Source organism: Dermacentor andersoni, chromosome 5, assembly GCF_023375885.2.
Source record: "Dermacentor andersoni chromosome 5, qqDerAnde1_hic_scaffold, whole genome shotgun sequence".
NCBI classification, from domain to species: Eukaryota; Metazoa; Arthropoda; class Arachnida; order Ixodida; family Ixodidae; genus Dermacentor; species Dermacentor andersoni.
Window position 1 is genome coordinate 1,235,569 of NC_092818.1, and position 11,703 is coordinate 1,247,271.

General features: G+C 44.5%; 1 long non-coding RNA gene across 1 annotated transcript; it reads left to right on the plus strand.

Annotated features, from left to right (window-relative positions):
- The first annotated feature begins 4,839 nt into the window (after positions 1 to 4,839).
- Positions 4,840 to 11,703, plus strand: LOC129384571 (uncharacterized). Its single transcript, XR_008612273.2, has 2 exons — positions 4,840 to 5,797; positions 9,596 to 11,703. It is a non-coding gene; the product is annotated as an uncharacterized lncRNA (long non-coding RNA).

Below are 11,703 nucleotides of genomic sequence, written 5' to 3' on the forward strand. Positions count from 1 at the left end.
ATTCACGGACAACTTTTAAGAGTTAAAATGAGTGGTAATCGTTCTGTCGTCGGACATTACGGTGGTTTCAAGTTTCTAAAGAGCGCAGAAGCGAATTTTACAACGTGTACAATGAAACTGTTGTGTACGTTGCGAACTCTATACACAATGTGATTTATAATATTCTGCTTGAAAAAGGCAATAGGAGCGGCTATTTAACGCTATTTTAGAGAGCAGCGGGCTACACGCTCCGACATGTTTTAGGTTCGGGCAGTCAACTTTTGGAGCCAAGTGACCGATCAAAGCCTTGTGACATCACTGTCACTGTGTTAGCAAAAATCATCAACTAGACAAGCAGTTCGTCACAACACAACAGCTGCCGTACTAGTTACAACGCCGCACAGCCGTCCACCGCGTAGCAGACGAACAGGTTATAAAAGCGTCACCTACGTCCGTCGGTTGAACGAAAGTGGGCGCAAGCTGCTCCCATAGAAACCGAACATCTGTGCAGGACAGGAGTTCCAGTACCTCGTGCTCCAGCACGCCTGGTCTAGTTCGCCCCTTTTGCCGCTAGGGAAACAGTGTACGACATAGTGGCGCTAGTTATAACCTGTTCGCTGTCGTCTGCTTCTGTGATCTGTTCAGCGCTTGTCTTGCCACTTCGGCAGGCACAAAGCGCTTGTATTGATAATAAATGAATAAATTCACAAATATACAAAAGAAAACATATTTGTGAATGTTTTGCGTTTAAATAGCGAAACTAGAAGAGGAGGAGCGGAGCAAGAAATGTAAACAACGAGCATAGGTGGCAGCTGCAATGCTAGATCGACGGCATAAATTTCCCTTTTCTAGCCTCCGTAAGAGAATGGAAAAATTGTTTAAAAAGATTCATAGGATAATCTAGCTTTTTTTAGTTGATTACAGATAGCCTAATGTCGTAGATGACATTAGGATTTACTGCTGTACGCCGTAGTGAAAGGCAGATGATCTGGTAAAAGTATAGTGAAAGTATTCACGAGTAAGTCCTCCGCCCGATATGTGCAATAGGCTGATCGATTCTGTTTCAAGGGAAGGTGAGCATATCTTGTTTATAATGTCGTTGGATGTCTAGCTCAGTAGAAAGCTTGCAAAAAATTAAGCGATCCCAGTGCTTTAAAACGTGCTGCACTGCAGGCCTTAAATCGTGTCACGGAACTCTTTTCAAACTGTAAAGCTAGCTTTTCTGCGTGGTACGGCGGCAGCATAACGGTGGTGCTTAAGATACGTACGCAGTGAAGCTGTGTGTGTAATTCACTTTTTGAACTCACGACCCATTCACGGACAACTTTTAAGAGTTAAAATGAGTGGTAATCGTTCTGTCGTCGGACATTACAGTGGTTTCAAGTTTCTAAAGAGCGCAGAAGCGAATTTTACAACGTGTACAATGAAACTGTTGTGTACGTTGCGAACTCTATACACAATGTGATTTATAATATTCTGCTTGAAAAAGGCAATAGGAGCGGCTATTTAACGCTATTTTAGAGAGCAGCGGACTACACGCTCCGACATTTTTCGGGTTCGGGCAGTCAACTGTTGGAGCGAAGTGACCGATCAAAGCCTTGTGACATCACTGTCACTGTGTTAGCAAAAATAATCAACTAGACAAGCAGTTTGTCCCAACACAACAGCTGCCGTACTAATTACAACGCCGCACCGCCGCCCACCATGTAGCAGACGTATGGATGGATGGATGGAAGGTAGGAGCGTCCCCTTTGAAACGGGGTGATGGCAGTTGCGACCATGCTCAGATTTTTATTTTGCCTTTTATTTTTATCTGTGTTGTGTGTTATTGAATTTCTCGATTTTCTTTAAATACGTCTTCCTACCCTTTTAACCTTATGTCACCTCTCTGCTTGTGAGCCACCAATCCTCCAATCGCCTTTTGCTAATTTCCACCGCATATTTATTTACATGACTATTATTATCTCTGAACCCTAGGGCCTCAGGAAGGGTGACTGTGGCGGCATCGACATCGGGCTTGATACCATCACATTTTAGTATGAGGTGTTCCATTGTTTCTACATATTTACCACACACAGTACATGTGTCTTCTTCTTCGTTAAATTTCTTTTTATAGCTCCGCGTTCTAAGACATCCTGATCTAGCTTCAAAGAGTAGGACACTGCCTCTTGAGTTATCATAAAACGCTTCCTTCCTGATCTGCTGTTTCCAGTATCGATATAGTTCCACACTATGCTTCTTTTCCATTGAATTTATCCAATTTTTACCTTCCGCGTTTTTAACCTGTCGTTTAATGCTCTGTCTTTCTTCGTCCTCGTGCCTGGCATACTTACTGGTTAGCTTCCTAGTTCTTTTCCGCCATTGTGAGTCAACGCTCTTTCTGTATAGGTATTTAAATACCTTAGCTGCCCAGCTGTTATCGTCCAATGTCCTCAGACGTTTTTCGTATAGGACTTTACTCTAAGCTTCCAGTGCTTCGAACGATGCCCAGCCCATACCTCCCTGTAGTGCTTCGTTTGTGGTTTTCCCGTGGGCACCTAGTGTTAACCTTCCCACAGCTCTCTGATTTACTTCTAGTCTCGACTGAACCTCTGCGCTTAAACACAGGACCGCATTCCCGAAAGTAAGCCCGGCACCATTACTCCCTTCCAAATACCTCTCAGTACCTCATACCTGTTGTACCCCCACAATGTCCTATGTTTCATTATCCCGGCATCTCTTCGCCCTTTTGCGAGACTGTTCGTGCTTTTCCGTGTACATCTGCCCTTTGTTTATCCATACCCCGAGATATTTGTATTCGGCCACTCGGGGTATTTCATGGCCTTGTATAGTAAGCTCCTGATCAGTTGTATCGTTGAAAAACGTCCCCCCGGGACTTAGCTGCACTAAAACGGAAACCTAAACTCTCTCCTTCGTCTCCACAGTAATTAACCAGAGTTTGCAAATCTTCCTGGCTATCTGCTAACAGTACAATATCGGCCGCATACATTAAACCCGGTAGTCGTTGCTCAACAACCTTTTCGCCTAATCTGTACGACAGATTATACCCTAGATTGCTTCGTTGTAACCTTCTTTCCATGCTTATCATATAAAGCATGAACAGCAGCGGTGATAGAGGACAACCTTGCCTTAATCCTTTGTGAACCTCGGCAGTTGTCGTACTCTTAATTCCTTCCCATGTTATTTCAACATTATTTTCTCGATATATTTCCTGTAGAAAATCAATTACCTCATGACCGATACCTTCGGCTTTTAATATGTTCCACAGGAGTTCCCTGTTCACGTTGTCGTATGCACCACTTATGCCCAGGAAGGCTAAATACAGAGGTCCATTTTCCGCCTTAGCTATTTCTATGCACTGGGTAAGCACGAATAGGCTATCATCTAAGCGCCTACCACTTCTGAACCCGTTCTGAAGTTCTCCGAGTATTCTATTACTTTCTACCCATGACTGCATTTTTAATTTCACCGCTGCATCGCCAGCCTATATATAACTGATGTTATCGTAATTGGTCGGGCGGATTTTATGTTCTTCTTATCACCTTTCCCTTTATAAATCAAATTCATTTTACTCTGTTTCCAGCTGTGCGGAATTTGCTTATTTGTTGTGACTGCCTCCAATGCTTTTATCAGCGTTTCCTTGCTTCTTGGGGCAAGTTCATTAATTAACTTGATTGGAATTTCGTCTATCCCCACGGACGTGCATTTTTGAACATTTGCTTTCCAGTTAAGATTGGTCAGTTCTAAGTTGTTTTCTACTATGCTATTCTGTGTTGCTCCCTCATTTGGGGCGATTACCCTATCGTCTTTCCTAAATGACTCTGCTATAACTGAACCGATGTAGTTCACAGCGTCATCCCCCTCTAAACAATTTCCTTCGGCGTCGTGAATCTGTTCCTGTTGTCTGTGATTCGCTTTACCCAGCCAGCTTATATGGTTCCAGAATTTTCTTGACCCCCCTTTAGTTGCATCGCGAACTTCAGCCAGCCAGCGATCAGAGCCTCGGACTGCTTTATTTTAGCCTGGACGAGGACCTGCACTTTTTGTTTCTTTTGCCGATAATATTCCCATTTTTGGCCTATTTCCTCTTCAGATAACTGCGCCCTCTTTGCTTCTCTGTGTTCCCAAGATGCCCACCGTCGTTGTTCGATGGCCTCTCTAATTTCATTATTCCACCAACTTCGTGGCTTCCTCTTTCCTCTCCAGCAGTTTACTCCTTTAATTCCTTTATTTTTGTACTAATGAGTAGTTCTAACTGATTATAATCCCACCTTTCCATGAGATGTTTCTCTATTTCTTCTTCTATGCCAGCCGCGATTTGTTCGTCATTTAATTTTGCGTACTCTTTTTGACTTCCTTGCATTTGTCTTTTGAGTAGGGCTCCCAACTGTAGACTAATACGCTTATGATCACTTCCGACGCTGTACTTCCCCTCTTCGTCTATTTCCATTATTGCGAGCCTGCTATACAACCCCTGCGACATTAAGCAGTAGTCAATGGTCGTTTGCCTGTTACGGGACTCCCACGTGATTTGTCCCTCACACTTAGTTTCTCTATTTACTATAACTAGGTTGTGTCGCTCACAGAAGTCTAGCATCAACTTCCCATTACAATATGTGTATCCATCCAGATCCTCGATGTACCCATTCATGTCACCCAGCAGACAAATATCGGCACCTTCTCCAAACTGCTTTATATCGTCATCGAGACACTTCACTAGATCTTTGTTCTCTTGCTTGCATTTGTCCCCTGTCCCTAAATAAACTACTCCTAGCAATGCCTTTTTACCGGCGATTGTACCTGATACCCAGACATGTTCTTTGCAAGTTAACTTTATTCTTTGTCAATTTGTTCCTTCCCATTGGACCACGAATATCCTCTGGACATCCCGATTAGATCCGAACGTCCAAGTCCCGCTCAGTACGTCCAGAGGGTACCATGTGGACATTAAATTCGGGATGTCCTATTTAAGACATCCTTCAGACATCCACACGATTGAACTTCTTGGATCTAAACAAAATCCCAAAACTTTAATCCTATGGATGTCCGAAGGATGTTTTCAACGGGATGTCCCATACCGGCCATATGTGGGACCAACACACACAGTCCTACACGTACTACGTGATCATATCGCGGCATATTAAATCTCTACCACGGCTGCCTTCAGCGCACGCTCCTCCGTAAAGACATGTCTGCCAGCAATGTGAAGTTTCTGCACTCATAATCAAACTTCCAATGCAGACGATAAACGGAGAAGTTGAAATGAACGACCGAAACTGCACAAGCATATTGGGAGGAAACGTCACAAAGAAACAGGCAGAACGCCGGAACAACTGCGCATTACCACCTACTGCAAGGCGTAACCGAATCAATCGTGCTCTATGCTCCTACGCTCTCCGAACATGTCGAGAAAGAAGAGTACGGCAACCTCTACAACACCTGCAACCCCTGCCGTTGTACAGAGCAGTGACTGCCTTTATCCAGTCGAATCACCACTGGCTGTTGCATTCACACGCACGCTTTGTGCTGATTTGCGCGTAGTCAGTCACATGACGTAACGACGCCGTCTTATTGGATCTCTTCGCCCTTCTGCGTAAGCTCGGAATGCCAACGCCTGAAGGTTGCTGGGTTGGTGTGCTCTGCAGCAGCACTCTCACACGCTCAGTTCGCGCGCTTTCTCTGAACGTGGTGGTTGAATTGTTGTGCCATATGCTCATGAGTTCCAGGGTGAGTGTTGGTCAGCTCCAGGTGAACGTTTTTGTCATGCGTTTTGGAGCTCCATTTCTGCGGCACCTGTACGTCTTACGCCTATCAAGAGGTAAGTGACAGTTCATGAAATCAATGTTTTTCTATTAGCAGCCCTGCAAGTGTCGTGTCTGCGCTTAATCGAATGACGGGCATTGTAGTACATCCCCATCTTTTGCAGCGACGGCAACATCAATCGGCGATTGACCATGCGTTGTGTTGCGTTTGGTCGCATCGTACTACTTTTTTGCAAACTTCTGAGCTTACTCTGTCCTATATCTCTGCGCAGCGCTGAGATCCGCAAAAAAAAAAAAAAAAAATCTGAATTCGTAACTTTAGAACCGTTAACTCGCACGTTGCCCACAGGATGAGTCCGCAAGATCGAGTTATCGTTTTCTTTACTGAACAGTGGCGAATAATAAGAAAATGAATATTAACTATAATAGCTACCCGACACACACTGTCCAGAATAGCCTTGCTTCAGCTTCGTTTGCGTTTTCTTTGCGTAACCGTGATTGCGAGAGCAATCAATCGTACAACTGTAAGGTTGAAATAGCTGAAACTTTGTGTGCATTTGTATCGCGGTCGGGGCACTTGCTGCACGTTATGGCCGGCAACGCTGCTGAACTTTAATACACCTGTCTTTAGGGCTGATATATTCTTACTAACAGTGCATGCACGTTTCTTGGAATAACTGAAATTTAGGGCGACTTGTTAGACTTCAAGACAAATTTACTACTCGGCTCCCTGTGACGAACGAAACGTTTGCGCCTACTTAATTGCCCGTTCGCACGTGGTCGTATTTTTTAGTACGTAACATGAAACTTTTTCTCACTTGACTGATTCTTTCGCGTGCTCGTACTGATAACCGTTTAAACTTCGCTACGTGTGCTGTTGGCGTTTTGTTTGCGTAACAGCGATTGCCAAAGTAATCGTAAAACTGCGTACGTTCGGAATAATAGAACTTTGTTAGCGTTTGTATCGCGATTTGAGAATTTGCTGTCCGTGATGGCCGGTCGCGCTGCTGAATTAAACAGATCGTGTATTTACGGCTGGTATTGTTTTTGGCTAACAGTGCCGTGCACGTTGTCGTAATAACAAGACATCTGGGCGACTTGTTAGGTTTCTGCATATTTACACGTGAACGGATGCATGCTAGTATGGTGTTAAGGTCAAATTCACGTCTCAGCTCTGTAACGACGAAACGTGCGCGCTGATGAGCTCGTTCGCACGTGGTAGCAATTTTTTCATTATAAGAGTTTGTGAGGGTTGACTCCATCACACGCTCGTAGTGAGTAACCGTGTCGCTTAAGCTTCGTCTGCCATTGCTGTTTTGTTTGCTTAACAATCGCGATAGCAATAATAAAAACTGCGTAAGGATGGATTAACTGAATTTACTCATTTCGATACTCTTAATGTCACGCAGAGCGTTACAAGGAGGGTGGGATTCTGTACAATAAGTGGAAATCGGGGTTTTGAAGTATGATGGGACAGGTTGTCGCTGACCTTAGAACAAGGAATAACCGTGCACGTTTGTACGTGAACTTGGGACGTAGAATACAGATGTAGGCATCTGTATCACGATCGAAGCACTTGCTGCGCGTGATGGCTAATTGGTCGGCCGTACTGCTGAACATTACCACGTTCGTCTTTACGGCTGGTATCAGCCGTAAAGACAAGCGTGGTAAAGTTCAGCACTGCGGCCGGCCCCTTAACCATTACGTACAGCATACATATATGTGCCAAACAGTGACAGGCATATTTTTCTAAATAACGAAACTTTTGGACGACTTGTTAGGCTGCTGCCTGTTTGCATGTGGGCGGATGCATGCTCTTATGAGGGTAATAAGATCAAGCTTAGGCCTCAGCTTCCTGTAACGATCGACACATTTACGCTACTTATACTATAGCTCGCTCGCACGTGGTCGTATTGTTTCGTATTAATAATGGGGAACGTTTGTCGATCTTCGTTGACTGCTAAATTTGCGTCACGCTCCCGCCCTCATGATTAACCGTGTCGCCAGTTGAGCTTCGTCTGCCGTTTGAGTTTTCTTTGCGTAACCGCGACTGCGAGAGCGATCGTAAAATGGCATGCGGTTGAAATAACTAAACATTTGTGGGCATTTGTACCGCGATCGCAGCACTTGTTGCACGTGATGGTTGGCCTGCCGCGCTGCGGAATTTTCCCACGCGTTTCTGTCATACAATACCCTACACGTTCGTTTCTGGGAATAACGAAATTTCGGGCGACATCTTGTGAACTGCTGCTCATTTACACGTTCTCAGGTGCATGCTAGTATGTTGGTGAGGTCAAGCTTACGTCTCAGATGTCTGTAACGATCGAATCGTTTGCGCCTATTAGACTATCGCTCCGAATTCGCACGTTGTCGTATTTTTAGTAATAGAGTCTCGGCCACGGCGCCTGCATTTTGATGAGGGCGATACGCGAAAACACCCGTGTACTTAGATTTAAGTGTATGTTAAGAACCCCAGGGGGTCCAAATTATTCCGGAGTCCCCCACTATGGCGTGCTTCATAATCAGATCGTGGTTTTGGCACTTAAAAACCCAATAATTTATTTTTTTAGTAATGGTGAACGTTTGTCTCTCTTGACTGTTAATTACCCGCCGTGGTAGCTCAGTGGCTATGGTGTTGGGCTGCTGAGCACGACGTCGCGGGATCGAATCCCGGCCACGGCGGTCGCATTTCGATGGGGGCGAAATGCTGAAACATCCGTGTATTTAGATTTAGGTGCACGTTAAAGAACCCCAGGTGGTCGAAATTTCCGGAGTCCTCCACTACTGCGTGCCTCATAATCAGAAAGTGGTTTTGGCACGTAAAAACCCCATAATTTAATTTGACTGTTAACTAAATTTATGTCGGGTGCGCGTTTTATCGCGTTTTGCTGGACCCAATAAAGGTTTATTCACTCACTCGCTCTGTCAGGTGATTTACCGTGTCGCCTAAGTTTTGTCTACCCTTTGAGTTTTCTTTGCGTAATCCCATTTGCAAGACCAATACAATCGCGGAAGTTCCAAATAACGGAACTATATTATAGGCATTTGTATTCCAATGGCAGCACCTCGCACACAGGGCGGTTGACCAACCGTGCTGCTTCAGTTTTCTCGCATTTGCTATCATTTGGGCCAGCGTATGTGCTGACATGTGTGCGCGACGCGCTGGACAAAATTACGCGACTGTTGCATCCCCATATTGTCATTGTATATTTACTGGAGTTATATAGTCGACAATCGCCTAACTTTTGTATTATATTGCGATAGAAATTGTACGGACACTCCTGATGAAATTCCGCTGACGCGGACGTGCGCCGCGGTGGGTAGTGGCTTCGTGGGCGCCGTTCCCGCGCAGCTTAGTGTCGAAGTTCGCGTAAATTTGGCTCTGGAAAGGCATTGTGGCTGGAAGCAACAAGAAGCGATCGCGTGTCGCTGCTGCCCCGCTTCACGCCAGCGTAGCGTATTTACCGTCAGGGAGGTGTGTTCATGTTTGGCTTTGCGCATGACACTGTTTGTTAATTTAACAAGGAAGCGAAGGTTTACTGTAATTTAAAGTGGCGATAACACGTACAGCTGCTTAAATATAGCCGTTTGGTAATTTGCTCTCCCAATCGCTGCTTCGCTTTTCGGACGAAACTATGCTATGCTGACGTAGTAACTAGGAGAATTCCTTTTATCTTTGTAAAGAGATGAAATCATTACTTCTTTTCTGATAACTGTTCGCTCAACGAGTTTGTATTAAGCCACAAAGAAGCAAAGTTCCTGTCAGAACCTGCAGATTGCTGTTAAATGTGCACGTTGTTACGATAGCAATTTTCATAAACATTTCTAACACATTTTTATTGCATACTTTACAGTCATGCTGTGTTCCTGCCATCAGCCTGGTGTCACTTTGGGTCGACATCCTTCTTTGTTGAGGATCAGCACAGAAACAAGCCCGCGGAAATCTGCTTTCTTAGTACCTCTGATCTCAACAGTGTATTTCGTGTCTGCGACCACTGGAACCGATCCTTCAGGATGACTAGTAAATTGTGTAGCGTACCCGTGACCTCTTCTGTTCTCCATCTGAAACTATGGACGAAAGGCTTCACCCAGCGTGTGGCGACTTCCTTATGGGCCGATGTACCTGTGAACTCGGTTAATTTTGGTCTCTGGGACTGTTCAAGCAAGTCCACAGAAATGCCCCACTAAATTTCGTAGTACACGTGAACTGCAATTGTAGTCGTCTTCGACCGCTGAGCCAGCCTGCAGTGAGCCTTAGTGAAATGTTTAGTCGCCAAGATACCTGTGATATTTTCAGAAGTATTTGTAACTGCTGCCATTGAAGAACAGTCATGCTGCCTCTGGTAACTTCCATTGAGGCTGTCTGATTCCCGTGAATTTTTAGGATGAAATTGTGTTTATGTGTGGCTGCTGAAGCAAGCCCACACAAATCCTCTATTAGCTTTTCATATGGGTGAACTCATATAATGCATTTTTCTGTCTATGACTGCTGAAGCGAGCATGCTGCAAGCTTTTAGTTAATTGTGTAGTCGCCAAGGTACCTGTGACGGTTCAGCAATATTTGGCTGTGATCACGGAAAGGTCGCATTCTGCTTCTGTTGACTTGCTTAGAGGCCTTCAAGCCTATGAACACTTATGGTGAATTTGTGTTTGTGACCACTCAAGTGCAGCGAGTGTCTTGTAACTCTAGTACTTGTGACATCAGTTTGGTATTCTGTTGAAGCAAGTGTCTTGTAACTGCCTTTGTATCTGAACTCTCCAGTAATGTTCGTGTTTGCAACTACTTAAGTGATCCTTTAGTAATTTTTTTATGCCCAGTGTGTCTATAAAATATTTAGTACTTTTACTGTGTGCAAACGCTGAAGGAGGCCTGCAGAAAGTGGAGTAGCTTCCGTCATGGCTAAGACACCTCTGAACTTTCCAGCAAATATTGCATTTATGTGCCCGCGACCGTTGAAGTGAGCCAGCCCACAGTAGCCCTCCTACTAACTTCCTTTGTACCCCCCTACCCCCCCCCCCCCCCACCCTTGCATAGGGCTTTTAAAGTTCTTTTACTGGTCGAGGTGCATCTGCGTATTATTAGCTCAACTGAAATGGTCTTATCACTACACACGAAAGTGTCGATGTTTGCTCTGGTGACCTTTGCCAGAACTTGTTATGGATGCACAGTGCATTTGCTCTACACTCTAAGAACAGTTGCACCCTTTGGGGTGTAATTTTGCCACAGAACGATAATCGTCATCTGTCTTGCTTGTGTTTCTTTTCTTGAAAACCCTGCGCTCGTTACTTTCCTGTCGAGAATGCTCTGTCATGCTGATAATGCGCATGCCATTCGTGACATGGAAGTACCAGGCTTGCAGCGTTAAAGAAAGGAAATGTGGGCAAGACGGATGACAATTATTGTTCTGTGGCAAATATACACCCCGAAGGGTGCAACTATTTTTAGAGTGTAAATGGATGATTATACAGCAGCTGTTTGTCTATATATGACCACCGAACTAGCCTCGAGTAATTTTGTTAATGCCTAATGTAGTTGTGACATCTTAATTTAGCATAACTCGTGTTCGTGTATGTAACTACTGAATATGGCCTAGGGAAAGGCTGTGGCAACTTAAAGGGGTTAACATATCTAAACTTTTCAGCAAATATTGCATTGATGTGCCTGCTACCACGGAAGTGAGCCCACTGCAAGCCTCGTGATAAGTTCCATAGTGGGCCCACTGCGAATTCTGAAATTTTCTTGCGACCCAAAGTGCATTTGTAAAGAGTTTGATTAATGTACACTTTTACTAACCATGGTGCGGTATAAATAACTCCAATAGCTGAGCTTGTATGAAGAAATTATCGACTTTTATTTGTTTGCATTCCTGGGTTTTACTGAAAACTGCTGAGTGCATTTTAGAGTTCAACGAGTGATCTTCCTGCAACTGTTTTATTGAAATAAATGCTGTATTTTTGATGA